General features: G+C 43.9%; 1 protein-coding gene across 4 annotated transcripts in view; it reads right to left on the bottom strand.

Annotated features, from left to right (window-relative positions):
* The window catches only part of TTC39A (tetratricopeptide repeat domain 39A), a 73881-nt gene that overhangs the window by 40936 nt on the left and 12461 nt on the right, over positions 1-20484 (bottom strand). The gene's annotated exons all lie outside the window — the stretch shown is intronic.

Here is a 20484-nt window from a genome sequence, read left to right as displayed (position 1 = left end):
GAGACAGAGTACGTGCTCTATAACCTTTTAGGGTGAAGTCAGACAAGCCTATGAGCACAAAAAAAGTGTGTCTAATAGACCATTGGTTCCCTATGGTGAGTTCACATGTCTGTCTTTTACAGACGCAAAATACTCGCACCTGCAAAAGATAGGTCATCCATGCGCAAGAAAGGTACGTGCTGCACGGAGAGATACCCCGCGGAGAGTCCCCTCATCACTGAACACTGACAGCACTGTCCCAGTGTTCAGTGACAAGGGGACTCCCCACAAGGATGAAGGAACCCTCTGCCACCCCTTGCCACTTTAAACCTTTGTACGTCTGTCCAAAAAAGTTGCGCAATCACATCAGTGTTTTTTTTCTTCTTTCCTTCTTCACTTCAACACTGGCCAACCCTAACAGGTTGCACAGTCACTGATCTGGCAGCACCAGGACTAGAAATGTACGCAACTTTTTTCACTATTTAATAAATTTACTAAAAGGCATCATCCACTGGAATTTACACTCGACTCTTCTCCACACCATATCCTCATCAGAGTAGCTCCACCTCCTTCTCTTTTTCACCACTGCATCCATCTTCAAAAAAAGAGAAGAAGGTGGACCCAGGAAACTACAGACTTGTGAGCCTCACTTCTATACCGAGAAAGATCTTTGAACAAATTAGACAGCATCTATGCAAGTACTTGGATGAGAATAGAGTAATTAACCAGAGCCAGCATGGGTTTGTAACAAAGAATTTATCACAGACTATGTTCCTTCTATGACAGAATCACCGACTGGGTTGATCAGGAAAATGCGGTAGATATAGTATATCTTGACTTTAGTAAAGCATTTGACAAAGTATCTTCTAACATACTTATGGAAAAAAATGACCAAATATGGGATTGACAAGGCAACTGTTAGGTGGATTGACAACTGGCTGAGTGATCGTACTCAAAGAGTGGTCATAAATGGCTGCACATCCAATTGGAAGAATGTGTCAAGTGGGGTACCACAAGGCTCTGTCCTAGGCCCAGTGTTGCTCAGCATTTTTATTAATGATCTGGAGGAGGAAATTGAGGGGAAACCGATCAAACTTGCCGACGACACAAAGCTAGGAGGGATAGCTAATGTTAGAGAAGAGAGAGAGAGTATTCAAAAAGATCTAGAAAAGCTTGAACAGTGGGTGGCGACTAACAGAATGGTATTTAACAAGGAGAAATGCTAAGTCCTACATCTGAAAAAGGAAAAAAAGCACATACAGAATAGGAGAGATTGGGCTAAGCAACAGCACATGTGAAAAAGACTTGGGTATACTAATAGATCATAGACTGAACATGAGTCAACAATGTGGTGCAGCAGCAAAAAAGGCAAACACAATTCTGGGATGTATTAAGAGAAGCATAGAGTCTAGATCAAGAACATGGTTACATTAGTTGTAACTCCAACACTATATGGCATATTGTGACTTCCTAAGATATTCAGTCTGAAAGGCTCAATACTGTCTCTTTTGTGAGGTCTTCCTCATCTCAGACCCTTTTATTTCTTCCTCCCTTCTCATCTTCTGTCCTTGCTTTTACCCCTTCCTTCCCTTTGCAAACCCTGGGGTCCATCAAGAGATGGGACATCTTGCATCTGCCCTGCCAGTTTCCTCTATTGTTAAGTTGCTCTTATGCAGACATGCACAACTTTTTCTGCTCTGAAGGCTACATAGCCATAGTGAACCACTTCCAGGGGCCGCAAAGTTATTCCCATCTGAGACATTTATGGTATATCCTAAGTATATGCCATTAAAAAAAAATCAAAGTTCCTCTTCCACGACTCCCACCTATTGGGAGAATGGGTTCACCTTCCCCCACCCAATCAGCAGACCAGGGAGGAGGAGACCATGCATGTGACTCTCTCAATTGTAGATGATGGATGTTGGGGTAATAGCCTGATATTTCATAAGTCCTATAAACTACAATAACTCACATACTCATTTCTGGAGATCCAAACAGGTTAAAAGACTTTATTCTCCTAATATACAGGGGGCCCAGACATGGCTACACAGTGCAACCTTAGTAATTGTCCATTCCTGTTGCCCTGCTATGTGCCACTTCTCTTCACCCTAACATGGAAACTGCACGTGAGCAGCCAGGCATAGATATTTCTGTGTCCACATGATTGGGGCCGCACAGAATGACACTGTGGGCTGCCTGTGACCCCCAAGCCACATGTTGTGCACAACCACTCTGATTCTTTCACACTTTGCTGTAATGATTGTGCTTTGGTTGGTAAGGTGCAGAGGCCCGGCTCAAGCTCTAGGGGCCCATCCACACTCTGCCCTATAAATATATTCCACAGATTCGCTGGAAATGCAACTTAATGTTCTTCAATTTAAATGCCAAGAAATCAGCTCCGAGAAGCAATTTAAACTATTACAGAGGTTTTCTCTTAAAATTGCTGCATGCTGGCAGGAAAACACGTCTGCACTATGTGTCTATCTCTAACTAATACAAAAGTGCTATTAAGAAAGGGAACAGAACAATGTCACGATAAAAGGTCAGATATTAAATTACTGCATAATATAACAATTGTTACTATTCTTCTGCTAAAGGAAAACTAATAGCAAAACCTGTCGGTACGCTGAATACCTGCACAGGGCCTTAGGGCACGATGCCATTCACAGGGGTACACAGAACACCAACCAGGAAATCTATGTGGCATGTGAATGGGGTTGAGAGGCTAAACACACTGTCTTTTGTTGCTTACGTTTTACGTACAGATTTTGGAAGTGTGTCCTGGCCCGACCGCAGACCCCCGAATCGGACTTGGAGCATCAGATGTACGTATGACTGTAATCAGTAAGTGTGCTCTCTGTGTGCAGTCAGTTGGAAACACGGATAGCACCCAGATGTGAAAATCATCCAAGTGAATAAGCCCTAAGGGCTACTGCTTCTGTGTCTGCAGAAAATGTTTAACTGCTCTATAATCCTTTTGAACACTGAATTGTATGCACTGTTAGAAGCAGCAGATGGCGCTATTCTATCAATGAATATGCCAGGACTAATGCTAGAATAGCACCACCTGCTTTCTGTGTCCGCTCCACCTCAGTGAACGTTCTAAGGTGGTCACACCTACTCAGTATTGCTTCTCTGCAGTAGTTCTATCTCGCTCGCTTATCACTTGTTTTGCATCAAATCGGACATCAGGGAAGATGCAGCAACTTTAGAATCGGCCATTCAACACACCAGGGATCCCTCCACATACCCAGAGGAGCAGAGAGAGAAGCAACACTGAGCAGGTGGAACAATTACTGAGGTAGACACAGAATACAAACAGCAGGTGGCGCTATTCTAACATTGGTCATGGAATATCTGGGGATAGAAACAGGGGGTGGTACTATTCTAACATTAGTCCTGGAATATCTAGGGATAGAAACAGGGGGTGGTACTATTCTAACATTAGTCCTGGAATAGGGATAGAAACAGGGGGTGGTACTATTCTAACATTAGTCCTGGAATATCTAGGGATAGAAACAGGGGGTGGTACTATTCTAACATTAGTCCTGGAATATCTAGGGATAGAAATACAAGGTGGCGCTATTGTAACATTAGTCATGGAATATCTGGGGACAGAAACAGAAGGTGGTGCTATTCTAATATAAGTCATAGAATATCTAGGGATAGAAACAGAAAGTGGTGCTATTGTACCAGTTCTGGAATATCTGGGGATAGAAATAGCAGGTGAAGCTAATCTAACATTAGTCATGGAATATTTGGGGTAGAAACAGAAGGTGGCGCTATTCTAACATTAGTCCTGGAATATCTGGGGATAGAAATAGCAGGTGGCGCTATTCTAACCTTAGCCATGGAGTATTTGGGGATAGAAACAGCCTGGTTCTTTTGAGCGATTTTTGAGCAATAATCGTTGTGTGCTTTTTTTTTACAGCAGAATGTAATCGCTCAAACGTTGACTGATCACCTTGCGCTCCGAGTGGGGGATGCAGAAGACAAGCTGGGCCGCTTGTGTTCTGCATCCAGCTGTTCCTCGCTCAGAGCGCCCGACTGTTATACAGCCGAGTGGGGAATGCAGAACACAGCTGGACCGCTGTGTTCTTCATACCCCGCTTGTCTTCAGGGAGCAGGATACAGCTGAAACAATAGTATTAGCTGTATCCCGCTGTGAATTCCTGATAACTGATCACTGATCTTTCAGCACGCTGAAAGATCAGTGATTAGCGACGGCTTAACGAAAACTGCACAATATCAGTGCAGTTAGACACAACAATTATCACTCAAAAGATGGTTTTGAGCTATTTTTGAGCGAAAATCATTGTGTCTAAATGGGCTTTAACATTATTCCTGGAATATCTAGCGATAGAAATAGAAGGTGGCTCTATTGTAACATTAGTCATGGAATATCTGGGGACAGAAACAGAAGGTGGCGCTGTTGTAACATTAGTCCTGGAATATGTAGGGATAGAAATAGAAGGTGGCGCTATTGTAACATTAGTCCTGGAATATGTAGGGATAGAAACAGAAGGTGGCGCTATTGTAACATTAGTCCTGGAATATGTAGGGATAGAAATAGAAGGTGGCGCTATTGTAACATTAATCCTGGAATATGTAGGGATAGAAATAGAAGGTGGCGCTATTGTAACATTAGTCCTGGAATATGTAGGGATAGAAATAGAAGGTGGCGCTATTGTAACATTAGTCCTGGAATATGTAGGGATAGAAATAGAAGGTGGCGCTATTGTAACATTAGTCATGGAATATTTGATGACAGAAATATTTTTAATAAGTGTAAATAATTTTGGGCTGGATGTACATTAACCTTAAAATAATTTGGAGTCTGGAACATGAGATGGACAGTGTCACTTTCCAGCACTCAGGTAACCTCATCTAAATCAATACCTAGTGTTTACACTATTCTTTTGGTATCTTATCTGAGGCAGTACAATAGATCCATCATTACGTCATTAAGGATTATATATTTACACAGAGTAGACATGTTGAAACTCAGGGGCAACACACATCGCAGACACCCAATCTGAATGGATACTGCAACCATGAAAATGAATGAGAATACAACATTTAACTATTTTTTCACACGGGCCATTGGTCAATGTTAAAAAAACAAGCATGTGACGCATTACAATCCATAGATGTTCACAAGCCCACATTCCCCAAAGCTGCCTTCACCTTCTTTTCATTATCAACAGAGGTCTCTGGAGGCATATCTACCTTCTACGAGTCTTCATTCTCCCAGATTGCCCAAACTAAATCAACTCACATGACTCTATGGGAGCTTGACTTCAAACAAACTTTCAGTTTGGAGGAGTGGAGCCGGGCGCTATCATGGACCAAAAAGATCTTACATGGCATCTCTCACTGGGAATCTTCCCAAAAGATATTTCTCCGCTGGTATCTTTCCCCCGGCAAGAATAGCTAAAATGAACCCTTCAACCTCGGAAACTTGCTGGAGAGAGTGCGGTGCAAAAGGCACCTACTTCCACATGTGGTGGTTATGCCCCACGATACGGTCCTTTTGGAACCTAGTATTTAACCTAATACACTCTGTCACAAACCAGCACGTACCCCCGGACCCTCACCTGGCTCTCTGCTTCTTGAAAACAGGCGAAATATCCCCTTTCTATTCAGCCATCACCTCACACATTATCCTAGCGGCACGTCTAGCAATAGCTAGACTCTGGAAATCAAAAGAAGCTCCCTCCATATCAGAGGTTAGAAATTCGGTGGAACTCACCTTCCACCTAGAGGAAGCCTACTCGCGCAGATTTGTTTCCCAACACCCCCGTACATCCTTTTGGGCAACTTGGTTGGACTACACAACCGAAAACCCCCTATAGAGAGGAAGGGAACCAGGGAAATAAATGAAGAGGAGGCCGTGAAGGATAGACAGAAAGGAGACTTCCACAAGCTAACGACTCTCCTCCCCGATACCTACCTCAAGGAACCTTACACCACTACCCCCTCTACCCTTCTTCCCTCCCTTTTTCCAGCCACAATTTTAAAATTCTGAACCCACTCTAAAGTGAAATGACCTGTTAGCAGAACCCTAAAATTAACACCTCTTTAAAATATGGAAATGTACCTCCGAGGTTTTTGTTTACGTCTTTATACTTATATATGTTTTTGTTTATGTTCATGTTTTAATCTCAACACTGCTATGATTATTGCTCATCTATTAAGGTGCATCTTTAAAACTGTGAAATGTTGTTTATTTTGAAAAATTCTAATAAAAATTCAATTAAAAAAAAAAACATACATGTGAATAGCCTCATAAGTTATTATAGGACTGTGTGCTGTCCAGCGAATACACAGACAGCGCACGGTCCGATTGCCCATGTTAATACGTCCATTGTGTCTATTGGTGAAGAGGAGATGATGATATTCAGTATCTCTGTATGCTGTAAACTAAGCTGCGTTGTTTGGCCCCATCTGCAGTACAGCCTGTATGACAACTAGATGGCAGTATGTATAAATGTATTTAGATATTTATCCATCATTTATTACATGGATAGACATGGTAGGATCAAAATATAACATGTTGCCGAAGAAAAAGAAATGACAAATAAATCATTTAAAAGACGTCTTTATGATGAATATGTCCCTTTAAACTTCAATTAAAAACACATTCTAAATGTCTCCATCTCAGACAGAAACATTGTCATATTTAATTACATGGCGCAAAATAAATGTCTCCGTGAAGAAGACCCAGTATAAACTTTGGCTTGACGGAAGAACATTCACCTGACTTAAACCGGATGCCCCTTCCCTTGCTTGCCTGACCGAAACATGAGATCTGTGTAATGTCATTAGTCACAACTTGTATGCTTAATTAATGGCAATTTCAATTTAGCAAAGTACATAGGATTGATGACTGTGTTGGAAAGGATTATATACGAGTCAAATATATTTTACCAATACAAGAGAAATATCTCTTTGGGCTTAGTCGCACGATTTTCACATCAGTCAATGGGGCTATACTGGCATGTTTTTTGTTTTTTTTACACAGGGCAATGGTCCAGGGAAAAGAATCACAGCATGTCTACTCTGGTTTGATTTCTTTAATGTCAGTCACCCCTACAATTCAATGGGTGCGCAAAAAAATGCACTTTTAATGCACTCCAAAACTGTATTTGCCCGCGCAGCAGCTGACTGGCATTGGTTGCTCCAATTGAGTGTACAGTCAACTAGTACCCCCAGGTCTTTTCCATCTCGCTTTTCCCTAGCAATATCCAATTTAGTGTATATTGGTGACCCTCTGGACACGGAACAAAATTTGTCCAGGAGTTAGAAGGGGGGAGTTATATTACCTGGTGCTACCATCTTCCGGATTCATCTGCTCCCGAGGCCCCTTTTTTCATGTCCAAGATGGTCAGTGATTCTAAGACTACCCAATCCACATTGGGCACTGGTGACTGATGCATTAGCAGTCTATTGCCCAATGTCCACTGGCGGGTTTGATTTGCGAACGATTCGCAAATCAGGCTACCCATAGGGAAGCATGCAGATTTGATTGCAGAGCTTTTAGTCTGTAAAACAAATCGCAGCATGCTCCATTTTGCTGCAGATCCTGCATGGACGGCTGAAGTCAATGGAAGCCATCCGATCTGCGGCTCGCCTGCAGCTGACACTGCGGACAGGCCGTGGATCCACGGGAAAGCAGGAGTTAAAAAAAAATCTACAGTGCAGAAAAAAGAAGATCCGGACCAGGATGCAGAAGACTTGGACAGGTAAATAATGGTCCTCGACCGCGGGCAGAGTTGGATTCCGCTGTGGGCTCCCGCTGGCAAACTCCAGCATGCCTGTGGACATTCAGCCTAAGGGTCCATTCACATGGGTATATTTTCTGCCCATATTTTTTTACTGACTGAATATGCCCTGTATATGCACCCATTGAATTAAATTGGTGTATTCAGATACACACGGAGCAGCTTTACACCAAAGCACAAGCCACGTCCATCATGCAATAGATATCACCAGGTGGCCCCAGGCTGCTGATATTGATGACCACCAATATCTGGAACTAGATTGATAGTTTTCCCCTCTAGATGATGCAGATAGTTGCAACAATAACATGTGTTCTGTGACTCTAAATACCCTCTATATTATCACTACTCAATATGACAACCTGCATAGTCCTCCATGGATTGACGCTCCAGTGGGAATGTGGACTGTAAACACTATTATAACAGTAATCACAGCTGAGCTGCTTCATCTGTGCCTTGCACGGTCTACCTGTTTTCATGTCACGTCACAGAGGCGATGCTCACTGGAGGGTGTGTGAACAAAGCAGCTGCAATGTGTCATATCAGATAGGAGAACGGGCCGCTGCCACCTGAATTGTCACCTCCTACGCCTTCTCCTGCCTTTGTCTATAATTGGCAGTCGCTGTGCTGGGCGTTATATAATAGCCTTGATATTTACTGTCCAGCGCTGCTGCCGCCAGGTCCGCGCCCTGCGGACGGAATATACAGGTGTAGCTAATGCTCCTTATTCTTGTTCTGGTCTGTTGCTCAGGAATAGATCCACTTGTAGAACCAGTCTGCCCAGTTACCATAGCTGTGCAATATTGTGATACTGTGTGGAGATCAGGATAATGTTACTGTATAACAGTCATCTGCGAATTCTCCAGCCCTTGGTAAACAAAGGTGCATGATAAAAGTGTCCTGAGATCACCGATGGCCCTGACAGGTACGGATTTCGCTGACGCAATCAAGGCCAGTTCCTCTTACACTTAATCGTTTAATCAACTTTACCACAGGAAGGATCATCACTGGTGAATGGAACCGGGGATCGTTCCGGCCCGCCCGCCTCCATTTATAGTAAACAGGCAGTTGTTCATAAGGGAATGGCTGGCTCTTTATACGGGCCGATCAGATGCTCAGTTTTATGCATGCAGAACAAGAAGAGAACAAATTCTAATTCGTCATTCAGTTGGGGCGTGCCTTTACACTGAACGATAATGGAAGCTGACTGATTATCGGCCCGTGCAAAAGGTCCCTTAGGGTATGACCTGTCAGTTTGCCAAGAGTTCCGATGACTATGGGTAACCCTTCATCACACTCACGTGCACCTCGCCTGCCGTGTGATGTGTTTTCCATCCCCATTGAAAACAATGGGCGAGGCGTTCTGTGGGAACGTCTAAAGATAGGACATGCCGCAAATTTTTCCCTCACCGCAATGCAAGAAAAAGGAAAAAAAATTTAAATCGCTCCTATAATGGGGTTTATTTTAGTACGAGATTTGTGCATCTCGCAACGCACAAATCTTGCACAATAACCAGAATTGAAGATGAGCTATGATATCCCGTGAAAATTGGACCACAGGTGTAATGGGGTGGCAGACTAGGCAATGCCCAAGACCTCCATTTCCTGTGGAAATTCAAAGTAAAATAGAAAATGTTGCATTCTATTTTCGCAGATAACACAATTCCCACACGCTAATGTGAGCAGAATTGTGCATTTCAATGTATTTGATTGATCTGCATATTACCACGGGTCATACGCTCGCGGAATCCGCAATTAGACCTCATGTCCACAGGGAAATTCGGGCCCGCACGGATTCTCCATGCAGAATTCCGCTGCGGGTCCCTCCTTTCCCGCAGACATGAGGCCACAAAATCTGAAATACTCACATACCAGATCTTCTTTCTTCGGCCTAGCAGATTTTTTTTGAATGTCTGCTTTCCCGCGGTACAGCAGAAATACAGGTTCCTGACGGCTGCTCCTATAGCCTCTCTGGCTAACATCCAGCTTTCTTCCCCTGAGTGTGGCAGAAACTGAACTATAGGGAGAGAACCAGGCTGCAGGTGTAGCTTCTGGTTTCTTAAGTGTAGGTATCCTTTTGGCCGGGTGATGGCACCTGTCAGATGCTGCAGCGCCGGACTGCTGAAACTGTGGTCTAGCGCTGTATTAAAGGGGTTGTCCCGAGGCAGCAAGTGGGTCTGTACACTTCTGCATGGCCATAATAATGCACTTTGTAATGTACATTGTGCATTAATTATGAGCCATGCAGAAGTTATAAAAAGTTTTATACTTACCTGTTCCGTTGCTGGCGTCCTCGTCTCCATGGTGCCGACTAATTTTCGCCCTCCGATGGCCAAATTAGCCGCGCTTGCGCAGTCCGGGTCTTCTGCAGTCTTCTATGGGGCTCCGTGTAGCTCCGTGTAGCTCCGCCCCGTCACGTGCCGATTCCAGCCAATCAGGAGGCTGGAATCGGCAGTGGACCGCACAGAAGAGCTGCGGTCCACGGAGGAAGAGGCCATCTTCAGCGGTGAGTAGAGAAGTCACCGGAGCGCGGGGATTCAGGTAAGCGCTCCGGTGAGCTTTCTTTACCTCCCTGCATCGGGGTTGTCTCGCGCCGAACGGGGGGGGGGTTGAAAAAAAAAAAAACCCGTTTCGGCGCGGGACAACCCCTTTAAGTATATTTCTTTTGTATAGTTTCGGGCATGGGGAGCCAAAACTAGATAAAAGAAATAACTTGGAAAACCCATTTAATGATTACTGTTGTCTCAGAATTAATTAGCAACAAGCATCCTTTGCAGGGTGCATTCACATGGGCAAGAGTGATATCGGTTCAAGTTATATCGCACTCCTAAACCTATAATATCTGCTGCAAGTGAAATGTGTTTTGCAAGAAAAATCACTCTTTGAATAAACACATAGACAGCAATGTGTTCTTTTTACATGCGATATCTGACCATATCGCAATCTGTAAAATATCATGCATGGAACTCGCCCATGTGAATGCACCCTACTAGAGCACCTTTTGCGGTTATGACCTGCTGTATATGTGAAGATAGCTAGACAGCAGCAGCTTCTGACAGCATTGCTCAGGAATCTTAGCCCATTCCTTATGGGCAATGGTCTCAAGTTTACTAATATTCTTGGGTTTGTGGGCTGCAACCATCTGCTTCAAATCCTACCAAAAATTTTCTATCTAGTTCAAGTCGGGTGACTCTAACGGCCACTCCAGGCCTTCTTCTGAACCCAAGGTTTGGTGGACTTTGAGGTATATTTGGGATCATCGACCTGTTGCAAGGTCCAATGACACCCAAGCTTCAGCTTCCTCATAGAAGGCATGACATTTTCTTCTAGGATTTCTTGAAACTTGAGTGAATCCATCTTGTCCTCCGCATGCTGCAGGTTTCCACAGGAAGCAAAGCAGCCCCAGAGCATCACTGAACAACCACCATGCTTCGCTGTAGACAGGATGTTCTTTTCCCTCCAGACCCACCGCTGATCCATAGGAGTCAAAAGTTCCAGATTTGTTTAATTGCTCCACAGAACAGAATCCCAAATCTTCTGTGGCTTATTTATATGGATTTGAGCATACTAGAGATGGCTTTTCTTGCACCTTTGGGTCAGTAGGTGTAGGTCTTGGAGTTCGGGCTTAAAGACCTTCAGCGTTTAGCATTTGCCTTACTGTGCCAACAGAAACCTCAGTGGCTGCTGCCACCAAATCTTACTGCAGATCTTTTGCAGTCACTCAAGGGTTTTTGACCACCTCCTTCCTCAGGAATCTAGTAGTAGCCGGCGATAGCTTCCTCATATTTCCACATCTAAGTAACGTAGCCAGCGTTTCTCTAACTTTGAACTTGTGAACTATGTTTCAGATTATGTCTCTAGGAAAATGTAGTGTCTCCTTTTTACTGGCTTGTCCAAACAATGATCTTTTCTTTTAACTCTTCGGACCACTCTCTTGATTTAGTCATATTCCTAACATGCAATCAAATATCAGAGACCACAACGCCCTAGCCAGTCCGGGTATTTGATGTGCTTAATCTCAAGCATGCCTGATGCAACTAATGAAGCTCTTGATTAGTTGCATCAGGTGTGCTTAAAGGAGATGTCCCGAGGCAGCAAGTGGGTCTATACACTTCTGTATGGCCATAATAATGCACTTTGTAATGTACATTGTGCATTAATTATGAGCCATACAGAAGTTATAAAAAGTTTTTTACTTACCTGCTCCGTTGCTGGCGTCCTCGTCTCCATGGAGCCGACTAATTTTTGGCCTCCGATGGCCAAATTAGCCGCGCTTGCGCAGTCCGGGTCTTCTGCAGTCTTCTATGGGGCTCCGTGTAGCTCCGTGTAGCTCCGCCCCGTCACGTGCCGATTCCAGCCAATCAGGAGGCTGGAATCGGCAGTGGACCGCACAGAAGAGCTGCGGTCCACGGAGGAAGAGGCCATCTTCAGCGGTGAGTAGAGAAGTCACCGGAGCGCGGGGATTAAGGTAAGCGCTCCGGTGAGCTTTCTTTACCTCCCTGCATCGGGGTTGTCTCGCGCCGAACGGGGGGGGGGTTGAAAAAAAAAAAAACCCGTTTCGGCGCGGGACAACCCCTTTAAGACAACCCCAGATTTTTGCAAAGGTGTGCTCATGTGAGTTATTGTAGTCTGGGGGCTGAATAATTTGAAGACTGCAGCAGTCATTAAAAGTTGTATTTTGTACTGAATTTGAAGAAACCACTTGATATATTAGTTGTGTTGAGCCATTTAGATTTTTCTTGATTGACTGACTGTTTTTTTGTAAACAGCTGAAAGTTTACAAATGTGGCAAATAAACCTAATTTACAATAGGGGTTGAAAAATGTTGATTAGCAAATGGCAATCAACTAATTTTGCTCATTGCTCTGGGTCCTACGTTTTATATACAGTAATTCACCCTGACAATCAGATAAACTGCAAATTTAGCTTTTGATGGCACCTGATCACAGAGGTTCATCACTCTTCATTCCTTGATTGATAGCTGTGTGGCACAATCCTCAGCCCTTTTCTTCCCGCTCTTGTGTGTCCATGCCTGTGAGGTCAGTGGCACCCTGCATCGGCTCACACAGCCCAGGAGGACAGGGGATGGAGCCAAGTGAGCTGAAACCTCCACTTTCCACTGCCCCCCCCCCCCCTCCACCACCACCACCAATGAAACTGCAGAAGCTGCTTAGATGTAGCTATAGGAGGCACAGAGGTTACTATTACCAGACCCCTGAGCCCTGGTGCTTGAAGAGGCCCAAGGGTCCCTCTGCTATATAAAATAACTCCAGTATTAGAAACGATACAAGGTAGGTACGAGTCCTATTACAAATTTAGCATTAGGGCCCATAGTACCAAGCTATGCCTCTAGGAGCGGCCACTGTGGTCTGTACAGAAATAACTTTGCATTATATTTTTCACTGTTCCAAGTTATTTTGCATCCTGGGAAAACCTCTATAACTTTAGTGAGCGCCGTGTCACATGAGGAACCTATTTTTGCCTGAAGAAATATAATTCATATTATAATACAATATAACTCCATCTTGTTGGCACCTAAGGAGGCATGACTTAACATCACAAGATATCTCTCACTCTATTCTAGTTCTACATGACAAATACATAAGAGGTGTCGCTCCACCTAGACCAGCGGTGTCAAACTCATTTTCACCAAGAGCCACATCAGCATTATGGTTGCCTTCAAAGGGCCGGTTGTAATTGGAACTGTATAATGTAACTACTCCTTAACATATTGTCTAAGAGTACCTGTACTTTCACCTTCGGAGTGCATCTACTATGTTAGCCATTTCAGGTCCTTCTAGCAGCCGGAGACGGACCCATAAAGCACTATATTAGTGCTATATGGGGCCATCTTCAGCTGCCAGAAGGAAGCAAAAAAGGCCAATAGAGCATAAGCCCTCCGAAAGTGAAAGTGCAGATACTCTTTGAATAACCTGAGACACCATATCACGCACCATATCACACACCATTCTCATCCATTGATAATGTTCTGAAAATAACAATAAGCACAAAACAAAATGGGATATGCACCTTTTTTTCTAGGTTGCTGATAAAGTAGTTCCAATTGTTCCATCAGAGATGTTAGGGTGCGCTATTTGTTTAGTAAAAGGCCAAGATATCCCTTAGGACCAGAGTAGATAATAGCCAGCCCCTTCCATCTCTTTAGCACCTCTTCCTACCTTGGAGGGCGGGTAGGGTGCCCTGGTAGGGTTGTCAGAGCTGTGCCACCACCTGTGAGTTGCTGGACAGAGCAGTGTGGAGGTGAGCGCCGGAGCTCAGAATCCAAGATGGCACCTGCTCCATATCCTTGTATCATCCCCTCTACAAAGCGCTGGCTGCATCCTCCGGGTAAAGTGGAGAGGCAATCCTTCGGCGTCTGGACCAAAAAGATGACATGGCAGGCTGGATTGCCTTAAGTTTGACACTTGTGACCAACACAGTCAGCACATGTCAAATTCACCACAGAACAATCAATAGATGATCGATGGGGATCTACCGCTCTGGATTCCCACTGATCAGCTGATTTCTTGGGCCGTTGCCATTGCAGTCACAGCAGGAATAAGAAAGCGCTGACCATAGCACAGCAGCCCAGGCTGGTACGGCAGGCGCAGCTTCCAATGAATTCCATGGAAGCTGGCACCTGCAATACTAATCCAGGCCACTGCTCTATGGTCGGCGCTTTGTGATTCCTGCGCTGACCTCAGTGACAGCAGCCCTGGGAAACAACTGATTGTTGGAGACGCCAAGCAGCAGTTCCCTGCCAATCATCTGTTGATGACTCAAGTCCCCATTAAGCCTTTTAAGGTGCAGTACACCAAAATTTTAAAAAACTTCATGGACTACCCCTTTAAAATGTGCTGATGCTCAGCTCATAAACATGTGAGCATACAGTGGGAAATTTATTAAGACTGGCATTTCAAATGCCAGTTGTAATAATATTTCCGCTGACGCACAATGTGCCTAATGGATGAAAAAGCGTACGGATCTTCATGCATTAGGCACATCTCAACACCTCCATGCACTTTGTCAGGAATGTACACCAGATCTGATCTGGCATTCATTTCTGGTATAATTTATGCCAGTGTTGGAATAAATTATACATAAATATGTCGGTCTGGGATAGACACACTCCCTTTAAAAAAATGATGGATGAAAGTGCAGACAGGACAAAAGGCCCATTTACACGCAAATATAATCTTCCAAAGATTGAAAGTTTTAGAGATCTTTTTGCATAAAATATTAATGGACACTAATGGCCATTAACACTTTATCATCTTCATTTGCATGTAAAAGGGCCTCCAGGAGCTGTTTGCAGAGCCCAGCATGCGATTAATCACACGCCCAGCTGTGCACACCGCTACATTGTTCTCGTTGTTACAATGTTAACTGCTGACTCCCCGAGGAGATAACAGCCTGTGGTCTACTGACAGATAAAGGTGTTTGCTTTATCTCCAGTAGCTGAACGATGGATTTTAGGTTCACCTTAAATTCATCATTCAAACGAAAAGTGCTCGATGCCCGTGTTTACATGATATGATTATCACTCAAATTTGGTCATTTGAATCATTGCATGTAAATGGGCATTAAATTACGTGCTTTTTATACTTAGTATTTCTATTTCGAATGTGCTCCATGATTGAAAACATCATCCAGTGTACATCTTGAGCAATGTATGCAGGCCTTGAACACAGCACTGTACAAAATGCAAGCATGTTGCATGTTTGGAAGCCTGGATCGTGGATCTAAATGAGCAGTTTAGGCAGAGAGGCAGCGGGAGATTAGAGAGGTAAACAAGTGGCTCCAGAGTTGGTGCAGGAAGAAGGGGTTTGGGTTCCTGGGGAACTAGGCTGACTTTGCTATTGGCTACAGGCTCTACCGTAGGGATGGGCTGCATCTCAATGGGAAGGGTGCGGCTGTGCTGGCGGAGAAGATGGCTAGAAGGAGGACAACCAGAGGGATAAAGGGGGGCACAGTGTAGACAGTGACCTGGGACTAAGGGTCTATTTACACCAAATAATATATCATTTGAATGAGCAAACAATGTCAAAGATCGCTCGGTCAGCCTAGTTGTAAAGGCAGATACATTGTTGGCTTGTTCAAACAAGAAATGATTCAGTCATTCACATTCACTGTATAAGTGAATAAGTGAATGAGAACGACGGAATGATGGGTATTTAAACCGAATGATTAGTGAACAATGATTTTTATGCCTGCATAAAGTGAACAATAAACAAAAAACAAACAATTTATCATTCAATCGTTGGCTGTGTTTACACTGAAATATTATCGGTCATTTTTGCTTATTTGAACATTTGTTTTGCATGATAACCGCTCTGTGTAAAAGGGCCTTACGTAATGAGAATGGGGCTGGAGCGGTGGGAGGGGTTAGTACAGTCAGAACTAGCAGAATAGTTAGTAGGGATACACTTAAAATAAAAAATAACCAAAACTTTCTAAACTATATGGTGACTAGTGCTAAAAATCTGACCAATAAAGTAGGCAAACTAGAAGTAATGATGTCTGAGGAAAACTACGACATAGTGGGAATAACAGAGACCTGGTTGGATTAAAGCTATGACTGGGCGGTGAACATACAAGGTTTCGGTCTGAACAGAAGCAATTGTAAAAACTAGAAAGGGGGAGGGGTTTGTCTTCATGTAAAATCATGTTTAAAGAACACATTAAAGGAAGGTATATGGGAGGGAGATGAACATGTGGAGTCTCTATGGGTAGAAATACATGGAGGAAAAAACAATAATAAAATCCTCATAGTGGTTTTCTATATGCCACCAAATATAACAAAAGCCACTGAAAGTCTATTACTGAGGCAAATGGATGAATCAGCAAATCACAAGGAGGTAATTATTATGGGGGACTTTAACTATCCGGATATAAACTGGGAAGCCGAAACCTGCGGATCTCATAAAAGGTAACACGTTTCTGTCAGTAACTAAAGATAATGACCTTACCCAACTTGTACAGGACCGAACTAGGGGGACGGAGATTTTGGAGTTAATATTAACCAACAGACCTGACAGAATAACAAGGGTGCAGGTTGGGGGGCACCTTGGAAATAGTGACCATAATATAATACATTTCCACTTGTCTTTCAATAGGGAGTTTTATTGGGGAGCTATGAAAATACTAAACTTCAGGAAGGCAAAGTTCATTCAGCCCAGAGATGCCCTTAACATTGACTGGGACAATGTCCTCAAAAATAAGAGTACATTAAAGACCTTATTCTTAGCAGACCACGTGCATCCTTTAACTCCCTAAAAGATAGACGGTATTAGTGTTTCTTGGTGCCACCACGAATTCCTGGTGGAGTCAAGATTGACAGGGCGGTGACGCCCCCTCAACGTGATTGGCTGTAGTGTTTTTTGTTTGGCAGGTACTGCAAGCCCAGTAAAGCTAGGAACAGAAGGCATAGAGGGTCTGCCGGCGCTGCTTCGGCACCCGGCGGCAACAAACCAGGGATATCGCTTTGGTTGACACGTGTCAGCAGGGGAGCGTGTGTCACGGTTGACACACGCGGCCGGCCTTACTGTTCACAGAGTCGGTCGCCGTCAGTGAACACACAGTCGGGCGGCGTAAGGGAGCACTAAGGCCGCCGCCAGTACAGGGAGCACTAAGGCCGCCACCAGTAAGGATGAAGGTGGCCGCCATCATGGAGCAGAGAGGCGCCTGCTGCTTTCAGTCAGCACAAAGGGCACCAGCGGTACGGAGCACTCTGCTGCAGGGCCTGACCGAGTGATGATGCTCCGTCCAGGAGGGAGCTGCGCGGCTGGGGACAGCACGGAGGCTGCAGGCGGTGGGCGAGTGCTAAGTAGCAGCTGCATTGATTAGTGCCTGCCCTGGAGGGTTTAGCAGAGGGTTACTTCCCTTCTTACCCTTACTTTATTACATGTAAATGCAGCCATGTCACAGCGCTACAATGGCTGCATTTACAGGTATTCATGTAAGGGTAACAAGTGAAGGAACCTTCTGCCTAAGCCTGCATAGCTGGCACTAATCAATGTACACTGTGCAGGTAGCACCTTCCGTGCTTGACCCTATTGGGAGCAAGCGGTGTGAGAGGGGCGTTCCCCCTGTCAAACCCCTAGCTTCCGGTGGTGTCAAGATACACTAGTACCAACATAGACTAGCCTCTTATATGATTGCAGCAGCAAAAGCACTAATCCCCCTCCTTTGGGGAAAAACAAACCCACCTTCAATAGATATGTTAATTCAAGGGAAAAGAGAAAAAAAGGAATCTCAGCGTTCTGATTCTTGAGGAAATTTCAGACCCGATGATCTATTGGTTATAATAACCATACTTTATGAAGTCCTAAAGTTAATGCAATGCGTTTCGCCGTTTCCATACGCCTTTCTCAAGCATTAGATAACAATTCAATTGATACACATATATACGGTATACAAAAAAGAGGTAACTTGCAATCATGATGTCCGTATCAGACGCCGGTATGGTAGCCATGACGTCACATTATGGGAAGGGCTTTCGCTTTGGTTTGACGTAGATCATGTGATTTACGCTGTGGAGCGCAATGTGTGTTCCACACTCTTCTTTCATTCGTAGAGTTATTGAAACGCAACGTGCGTTCCAGTTGTAAAACGTACTGGCGTCATCGCACTAACCACATCGGGTCTGCACGGAGAATACTATATGTGGAAAGCACCTGTAGAATTAATACCATTCCAAAATACAAGATTATGCTTTTGACTGCATTTTTAACCCCGTAATGACACGGCCTATTTTGGCATTGAGGACCAATAAATTTTTGGTAGATTTTCATCTCCATTTTTCAAAAGCCATAACTTTTTTATTTTTCCCTCGACGCGGCCGTATGAGGGCTTGTTTTTTGCGTGGCGAACTGTAGTTTTTATTGGCGACATTTTTGGGTACATAGACTATATTGTAAAACTTTTATCATTTTTTTTTATGATCACAGGGAGAGAAAACGCATCAATTCTGCCATACATTTTTTTTAAGCGTTAATTATGCAGCATAAATGATACACTATAATTTTTTTCTGCGGGCTGGTACAGTTACAACGAAACCAAAATTCTTACATTTTTTTTAGGTTTTTCCACTTTTCTGTAATAAATCCCTTTTTTGGAAATCTTTTTTTTTTCTAAATCGCTGCATTTAAAATCCTATCACTTTTTTATTTTTCCATGGACGGAGCTCTGTGAGGTTTATTTTTTGCGAGAGGAGCTGTAGTTTTTATTGGTACCATTTGGGGGTACATACATTTTATTGAGTTTTTTGGGAGGCAAAATGCTAAAAATTTTAGCATTTTGCCTCAGTTTTTTAGCGTTTTTTTACGCTTTTTGCCATGCAGGATAAAAAGCACGCTTCCTCTGTGAACCCTTTCCCTGCCGTGATCTACTTATGTCTACGGGCTGATTTTTGCTGCGATATTCAAAGTGGCGTCCGCCTCCGGGTTCCGCACCAATAACCCTCCATAGCATGCTATGGTAAAATGATTCTTCATGCTTGAGGGGAAACCAATCGCAGTTTCTGCTCGTGGATGAAAAGTCTCAGCATGCTCCATTTTACTGCAGTTCCCGCATGAACAGTTTACATTGGAGTCAATAGAAGCTGTCCGATCCGCAGCCCGACCGCAATTGACACAGCGGATTCTGTGGGAGAAGGAGGAGTTTGAAAAAAAAATCTGTACTGCGCATGTCCGAATGCGAGCCATGTGGACCATTCACAATAAAGATGAAGAAACAGAATGGCAGGTACGTACAGATGCTGCTACCACCATGGCCGGATTCCACTGCGGGCACCCGCATGTGGAATCCAACCCACCTGAGGACATAAGGCCTTATTACCAAAGATAGTGGAACTAAACCTAAACTGTTCTTCAACTATATAAACAGCAAAAAGAGTAGAAAAGGAAAGTGATGGCCCTTTAAAAAGTAATAAGGGAAACATTGTAGAGGGTGATGAGGAGAAAGCAATTCTGTTAAATAGTTTTCTCTCCAGCCTTTTCACTCAGGAAAATGAAATGCTATGTGAAATGCAAAGTGATAAAGTAAACTCTCTATTAAACCTCCTCAGTCCTGCGGGAGAGTGGGAATTTGAACATTTCTGAACAATAATCATCCCATGTAAAAAGGCCATAAGAGATGCCATCCTGGAGGACCTCAATGAGATTAGCTGTGTAACTCTGTATCAGCATGGGTTTATGAGAAATTGAACCTGTCAAACCAATCTGATCAGCTTCTACGAGGAGGTAAGTTCCATACTGGTTTGGGAGAGCCATTGGATCTTGTGTATCTGGACCTTTCCAAAGCGTTGATACTGTGCCGCATAAAAGGTTGGTAGATAAAATGAGAATGCTTGGTCTGGGGGAGAATGTGGGTAAGTGGGTAAGTAACTGGTCAGCGATAGAAAGCAGAGGGTGGTTGTTAATGGTAACATAGTAACATAGTATGCTAAGCTGAAAAAGACAAATGTCCACCCAGTTCAGCCTGTTTCCAACCTCCCATGTTGAACCAGAGGAAGGCAAAAAGCCCCCAATAAGGTATAAGTCAAACATAGAAGATGCCCTCTTGATACCATCACAGTCCTGGGCAGAGGCATAGCTTGAAGCTCCTGGGCCCCCAACTATAATGGTTTATTCATAGTAATGGGCTCCCTATATGGGGAAGAGAGGCCTTATGAGTCTCCTAAGGCTCCTGGGCCTGGGTGCAACTGCATCCCCTATAGTTATGC

This window comes from Eleutherodactylus coqui, chromosome 3 (genome assembly GCF_035609145.1).
Source record: "Eleutherodactylus coqui strain aEleCoq1 chromosome 3, aEleCoq1.hap1, whole genome shotgun sequence".
In the NCBI taxonomy this organism is placed as follows: Eukaryota; Metazoa; Chordata; class Amphibia; order Anura; family Eleutherodactylidae; genus Eleutherodactylus; species Eleutherodactylus coqui.
Note: the sequence above shows the minus strand (reverse complement) of the source record. Positions and strands in the feature narration are given on the sequence as shown.